Source organism: Hemiscyllium ocellatum, chromosome 9, assembly GCF_020745735.1.
Source record: "Hemiscyllium ocellatum isolate sHemOce1 chromosome 9, sHemOce1.pat.X.cur, whole genome shotgun sequence".
NCBI classification, from domain to species: domain Eukaryota; kingdom Metazoa; phylum Chordata; class Chondrichthyes; order Orectolobiformes; family Hemiscylliidae; genus Hemiscyllium; species Hemiscyllium ocellatum.
In genome coordinates this window covers 95,663,850-95,671,808 of record NC_083409.1, presented here as the reverse complement: position 1 = coordinate 95,671,808, position 7,959 = coordinate 95,663,850, and the positions used below count along the sequence as shown (strand labels likewise).

General features: G+C 40.7%; 1 non-coding gene across 1 annotated transcript; it reads left to right on the top strand.

The window, feature by feature from the left end:
- The first annotated feature begins 1,112 nt into the window (after positions 1-1,112).
- On the top strand, positions 1,113-1,202 carry trnar-ucu (transfer RNA arginine (anticodon UCU)). Its single transcript is given in 2 exon segments — positions 1,113-1,149; positions 1,167-1,202. It is a non-coding gene; the product is annotated as a tRNA-Arg (tRNA).
- The last annotated feature ends 6,757 nt before the right edge of the window (positions 1,203-7,959 follow it).

Below are 7,959 nucleotides of genomic sequence, written 5' to 3'. Positions count from 1 at the left end.
GAATTCATGTTGCTTGTTGTCTGAGTGTGTGGCTACTACGGATAGCTGGTTGTGTCGTTTCGTGGCTAGTTGATGTTCATGTATGCGGATTGTTAGCTGTCTTCCTGTTTGTCCTATATAGTGTTTTGTGCAGTCCTTGCATGGTATTTTGTAAACTACATTAGTTTTGCTCATGTTGGGTATCGGGTCCTTCGTTCTAGTAAGTTGTTGTCTGAGCGTGGCTGTTGGTTTGTGTGCCGTTATGAGTCCTAAGGATCGCAGTAGTCTGGCTGCCAGTTCTGAAACGCTCCTGATGTATGGTAGTGTGGCTAGTCCTTTTGGTTGTGGCATGTCCTCGTTCTGTGGTCTATCTCTTAGGCATCTGTGGAATTCCCTGCCCAGTGAAGCAGTTTAGGCTACCTTGTTGAATCCACAACCACCTGATGAGGGAGCGATGCTCTGAAAGCTAGTGCTTCCAATTAAACCTGTTGGACTATAACCTGGTGTTGTGTGATTTTTATCTCTGAAGTCAAGGCTTGTTTTGTAATACTCTCTCCAACCTCTACGGTCAGGCAGAAGGTGCAGACACACACACACCAATAGGTTCAAGAGCAGCCTCTTCCTTGCTGTTATTAGACCCTTAGAATGGACCACTCTAATTTCAATCTAATGCTGATCTTATTTTTGTGCACCTCCTGCTCAGTAGTAACTGGTATGCCTTACTCTGTGTAAGTAAACTATGAACGGTATGACCTTGTGTTATGATCTGCCTGCACTGCTCACAAAACAGAATTTTTCACTGTACTTAGGTACATAAGATAACAATAATTCAAATTAAAGTCTTGATTCAGGGGAAAGGTCTCTGATATAAACTATCAGTGTGATTGCAATTTGAAACAGCCTTTTGTTTCACTTTCCCATTAGTTTTTGAGCTAAAGCTGCAGAGAGAGAAAAGGGACATCTAAAACTAAATGCAACTCTTGGCATCAGCTGAATGCATCTTGTTGCAAAGTAAATCGAGCAGTGATACAGTCAGAATGTTACAATGAATTGTGACATCACAATCTAACTGTAGTAATGAAACTTCTCAGCAGTTTGGTGTCATGTTGAGCTTCGGGGCGAATCCAACAGGTGGCTCCGTGGCGCAATGGATAGCGCATTGGACTTCTAGATTAAAGCTGTGAGGCATTCAAAGGTTCCGGGTTCGAGTCCCGGCGGAGTCGTTCCTTTAATTTTAAAAATCTCAAAATAAAAGCTTTGTTTCCAATTCAAACCGGGACCGAGTAACTCGAAGCCGAGAGTCGCTTCGGTATTTTAGACGGGGAGGGAAGTCCCTGAAAGTTACTACCCGTTACAGAATCGAAGGCAAATGGCAGCCTGAAAGTTGGGCTGTGGGGAGAAAGACGTGCGAACAAACGGCAACAAAACAGCCCTTCGCCCGCTTTGAAATGAAGGTGGTTCGCGAAACCTCACTGTTGGAGACGGTGAACATTTTCAGTAATCACAGAGAGGATTATAAACTGTGCGTTGTGACTTTGTGAAGCACAAAACCTTCCCTTTTACCAGTTTTACTTTCGCTTGTATTGCAATTAGTCTGGACAAAATCTGACAAATGTAATAACCTGGACATTTCATGTGCACAAAGTTAAAAAGCACACAATTTCATGTGTATGCAGGGCACATTATAAATCTGGCTTCACTGCGGATCCATCACTTAACTTTGATGCACATGCCCTGAGGGAACAAATAATGATTTCACTCCGGAAATTGGATCCTCTCCAAATTCCAGTTCCCGGACTGGTGATAAGAGTTTATTGCGGTCATCTCTTCCCATTAAGTGAAACAGCCCTAAAATTTCCATCAAATATCTAATTGCTTGTCGGAAAAGGAACTCCTAGGCTGCAAGTTTTGCGAACGATGTGTATAGGACAATTCAATTTATTTAAATTATGCTAATGCACCTCAGAGTATAAACAGTGAAGTTTTATTTCCCTTCCACTTTCGGTCGTTTCTAATTTGAAATGATTTGCCCTCGGGCATTTTCTTCACTATTAACTACCTCACCAATCTTGATGTCTTCTACAAACTTGCTTAACATCCCCCACACATTTTCATCTATATCCTTGATGTATGTAACGATAATGGTCTAGGTGTGCTCTGGCCTTGCGGTATACTGCTGGGCACTAGCCTCCAATCAGTCAAACAGCCTTTGTGTCCTATTACTAAGCCACTTTCTGATCCAACTCGCCAGGTTTCCCTCAATTCCATGCGCTTTAACCTTCTCAATCAATCTAGGGGCCTTGTCACAAGCTTTGCTAAAATCTGTACAAAATGCTTCAACTGAACGTCCCTCATCCACACACTTGATCACATTTTCAAAAAATTCTGACAGATTTGTTAGGCATGACCTCCCTCTGACAAAGCCATGCTGACAATCTCTAATTTCCAAGTGGGTATTAACATTCCCCTTCAGAATTTTCGCCAGTGGTTATCCACTGATTATTGTTTACATTTGTATTGAGACACATCTGAAAGGAGATTAATTGAATTTTATTGTAAATTCTGTAAATTCCAAGAGGAAATATTTTGTACTGGACTTTTAAAGTCTCTTTTATGAATAAAGTATATTTTTGGAGAAAAATTGTTCAATTATTCTCTTTTCCTGGAAGTTAATTTTGATTTAGAGAAGAATTTATTGATATTAATTTGAAATGTACTCATCATCAGCTTGACTCCTTGTTTTCTTCTCCTACCCTTACAGAATAAATAATATTTCATATTAAACATCTCCATTCTCTTAATTATCTTATAAATCATATCTCAGATGTCTCCTCTCTGAGTTGAAGAATCAAAGTTTATAAAATCTTCCACCGAAGCTCAGACAGCAGGAATCATCCTTATGGCACTTCTCTGTAGTGCCTCCAGTGTTTAAATAACTTCCACAAACCAGACTGAACTGGATGTCATACTCAGGGGACACAAAGTTCAATCTTTTTTTTATTTTTATTTTGTCTCAGGCCTCCTATTCATTTTAATGTTCTTTACTTTTAAATGAGGAGTCAAACATGCTGGTTATCTTAATTACTTATTTTACTTAATGGAGATTATCTCGTCTTGATCAAGATGACTTTCCAGTGGCCTATACAACCTGACTTCATTTTGTTCCTCCCTTCTACTCACTTACATGACTAAACTTCCTTTAACGCTCCCCTCACCCCACACTAGCTCATATCTTACTTTAATTTTGCTTCTATCTCCTTTCTGGCCACTCTGAGCTCAACTTGCCTATGAAATGCACCTCCTGACACCTTGCTCCTGTTCCTACTGAACTGCTGATCACCCAATTTCCCCTCCTGACACCCATGTTATTTTATATTGGAAGTCATTTTCTCTTTTTGGGCGCTGTCCTTAAGTCTCTCTTTCTTTGAAATCGCTTTAAACAGTCATCACTTTAAAAAACAACCATTGAACTGTATGTCCTTGTAAACTGCCATCCCATAATCCTTTGGGCCGAAGGGCCTGTTTCAATGCTGCATGACTCAAACTTTCTTTCCACAAACAAAGAAACAAGCACAGAAAATGCTGGAGAAACTCATCAGATCAGGCAGTGAAAAGAGAAACAGAGTTGACACTTTGAGTCCATTATGTCTTTTCTTAGGAACTGATGTTCAATGTGGTGGTGACAAATGTTCCTGGTCCCAAATGGCCTACCTCTATCTTTAGACTGTGACCGCTGGTTAGGATTTCCCTGTTCATCAGGAACATCCTTCCTGCATTTACCTTGTCTAATCCTTTTAGAATTTTATATGTTTCTGTGAGATCTTACCCCCTCACCCCCACTCCAATTCTTCTAAGCTCCAGTAGTTGAATGGAGTCCAGTAAACTACATGTGTCTTAACACTTGAACCCTTGAAGCTGAGGAATTGGCAATATTGAAGTCAATTACACCAGCACTGCCCATTATCCAGTTGTTTATAATACCTTGATCCATGACCTGTTTCATAAAGATGGCTTCAGCATTTGGAGACTTGGATATATCATGTAAAATGGTACTTCAATGCAGTTGTGAAATATTGTGTTGTTGGAGGTCTCTTTTGAATGAGACAGTAGACCTAGTTCCCCTCTGTCCTCTCAAGTGGATATAAAAGATCTTGTGGCACAATTTGAAGTACAACAGGACAATATTTATCATCAAAGTAACACCAGCAAAACAGATTGTCTCATCAATAGCTATAATACTGCATACATGATATACCTGAAATAGAAATTCACAACATCTGTGGAGAGTAAAAGATAGTTACCCCTTTAGATCAATGACCTCTCGCTAGATTTCCAAGGGGTCCAAGAGTCCAGAACTAGAGGGCGTAGGCCTGGGGTGAGAGGGAATGACTTAAAATGGTTCTAAGGGGCAACATTTTCATGCAAAGGATGGTGTGTGTATGGAATGAGTTGCCAGAGGAAGTGTTGGGAGGCTGGTATAATTACAACATTTAAAAGCCATCTGGATGGAAGGAAGGGTTTGAAGTGATTTGGGCCAAGTTCTGGCAAATGGGACTCAATTAATTTAGGATATCTGGTTGGCATGGACAAGTTGCTCCAAATGATCTATTTCCATGCTGACTGTCTCTATAACTATCTATGACTATTATCTGTTTGTTTTTTTTTGCTATTCATGGAATCTTGCTGTACATAAATTATTACAATACACTTGAAGAGGGTTTGGTCTGCTCCATAAAAAATACATTCCATTACATGCAATCTGTGCACACAAGCAATTTGAGATATTTAGAAAGGATAGCTGACATACAACTTGTCAGATCATTTGACTCACAACTTCATCCTATTATAGAAGATTCTTATTAATGGATGTGATGCAAGTTTTGAAGTTTACCAGAACTCAAAACTCATGTGTATTCAGAGTGAAGGTTATTTCCACTTCTACAGTGTAGATACCATCATTGACCAAGTACTCATTCTATTTTATACTTCAGCCCATCCATTTTTTTGTTTTGCTTTCAGAAGTAGATCAAAGAGCTTGATCCAGATAAATCTTCCTCTCTAGAAATTAGTGACTGTTAGATTTTTGCATAAATAATTTGAAAATTTACTCTAAGTACTTAACTACATTTTATGATACAAAATAACATAAATGACTGTTGGGTCTGTCGTTTGTCAATTCAGAAACTTTCAGCTTTGCACAGGTGAATAATGTGGATAAATTGGGATCGATTCTCTCATTGAATGAATAGGAACATTGAGTGTGGTGTACGACCGCAGTAGATCAATAGTGCACAAATTACACCCATACTGCATTTGTACTTACTGCCAATTTCCTGAAAGTGCTAGTGTAGGACACAATGGAAGAGGCTAGAAATGTAATTAGAGGCATTTACCCATTCCCCACAGGACACATGCCTTGTAGAAAGAACTTAATTTAACTTAGAATTTGAATGGTCAAGGTCAAGCGAACAGAAGAATCTGCATGCTAACTCATTGTACCACCCAGTCCAAAGCATGCTTTCATATTTTGTGAGCTGGATTATCAAAGTCATAGCAAGTTCCATATTAATTCAGCCCTATTGATTTTTATTTTGATTTTGCTGGAGGGGAGAAAGTTAGCCAATTACTGTAGCAAAATATAATGCGATATAAATGAAAATATTACAGATCAAAAATTTAAAATGAGAAGCATAATTCTTGAAATTTTGCAGTTCAAAATCATTATTTGCTGACATTCATTTTGTCTTCAATATGCCATTGTAAAATTGTTCAAGAAATTACTTTTGTATATCTTTCTTTAAATTCAAGCAACTGTTACAATTCATTATAGCGAACTCCTGGTTTATTGATTCCAATTGCAAGGTTCAATTTTATATTTTCCCAAAGGAAATCAAGCAGACTGCAAAGTACTGAAGCAGAATCGACCTGGATTTTTTAAATTATTCACTTGTGGGATGTGGGCGTTGCTGACTGGCCAGCATTTTGTATTAGAGAAAAAAGTGAGGTCTGCAGATGCTGGAGATCAGAGCTGAAAATGTGTTGCTGGTTAAAGCACAGCAGGTTAGGCAGCATCCAAGGAACAGGAAATTCGACGTTTCGGGCCAGAGTGAAGGGCTCTGGCCCGAAACGTCGAATTTCCTGTTCCTTGGATGCTGCCTAACCTGCTGTGCTTTAACCAGCAACACATTTTCAGCATTTTGTATTGCCTGTTCCTACTTGCCCTTCAGAAGATGTGGTGAGCTGCCTTCTTGAACTGTGACAGTCCACATGCTGTAGGATGAGCCACAATGCCCTCTGATGGAATTCCAGGCTTTAGACCTAATGCTGGCATATAACTGAAGGAATGGTGATATATTTCCAAATCAGCATGGTGAGTATCTTGAAGGGTAACTTGCAGGTGGTGGTGTCCCCATGTATCTGCTGTCATTGTCCTTGTAGGTGGAAGTGAACGTGGGTCTGGAAGATGCTGAAAGGACCTTTGGTGAATTTGTATAGAGAATCTTGTAGATAGTACACACTGATGCTACTGAGCCTTGATGGTGGAGGGAGTGGATGCTTGTGAATGTAGTGTCAATCAAATGGGCTGCTTCATCCTATATGGTCATAGAGATGTACAGTATGGAAACAGACCCTTCGGTCCAACCCATGTTGACCAGATATTCCAACCCAATCTAGTCGCACCTGCCAGCACCTGGCCCATGGACTTCAACAGTTTCCTCATTTCTCCTTCCCCACCTCACCCTAGTTCCAAACTTCCAGCTCAGCACTGTCCCCATGACTTGTCCGGACTTGTTCTACCCGCCTATCTCCTTTTCCACCTATCACTCCACCCTCTCCTCCCTGACCTATCACCTTCATCCCCTCCCCCACTCACCCATTGTACTCTATGCTACTTTCTCCCCACCCCCACCCTCCTCTAGCTTATCTCTCCACGCTTCAGGCTCACTGCCTTTATTCCTGATGAAGGGCTTTTGCCCGAAATGCCGATTTTGCTGCTCTTTGGATGCTGCCTGAACTGCTGTGCTCTTCCAGCGCCACTAATCCATATCCCTCCAAACCCTTCCTATTCATATACCCATCCAAATGCCTTTTAAATGTTGCAATTGTACCAGCCTCCACCACTTCCTCTGGCAGCTCATTCCATATGTGTACCATTCTGTGTGAACAAGTTTTAGATCTTTCCCCTCTCACTCTAAATCTATGCCCTCTAGTTCTGGACGCCCCAACCCCAGGGAAAAGGCTTTGCCTATTTACCCTATCCATGCCCCTCATAATTTTGTAAACCTCTATAAGGTCACCCCTCAGCCTCCGACACTCCAGGGAAAACAGCCCCAGCCTGCTCAGCCTCTTCCTATAGCTGAAATCCTCCAACCCTAGCAACATCCTTGTCAATCTTTTCTGAACCCTTTCAAGTTCCACAACATCTTTCCGATAGGAAGAAGACCTAGCTTCAAGCTTCTTGAGTGTTTTTGGAGCTCCACTCATCCAGGCAAGTCGGGAGTATTCCATCACATTCCTGATTTGTGCCTTGTAGATGATGGACAGGCTTTGGGGAGACAGGAGGTGAGTTACTCACTGCAGGATTCTTAGTTTCTGACCTGTTCCTATTGCAATTGTGTTTATGCGACAAGTCCATTTAAGTTTCTGGTCAATGGTTACCCCAAGGATGTTGGGAGATTCAGTGATGGTAACACCTTTGAATGATAAGAGTGGTGGTTAGGTTAGAATTAGAATTAGGTTTATTGTCACATGTACCCAAATACAGGGATACATGAGTACAGTGAAAAGTGCTCAAAGTCACAATTTCCAAAGCCATCTTAGGTACAAAGATACCTAGGTACACAATCTTAAGTATAAATTAGAAAAAAAAAGAAATAAAGATAAAAGTTCAGCATTATAGCCATTCTAAACCAGGGAGTCCACATGAGACTTCACTCCAAGGCTGGGAGTCCGACCTTGAGCAGATTGTCTCTTATTGGA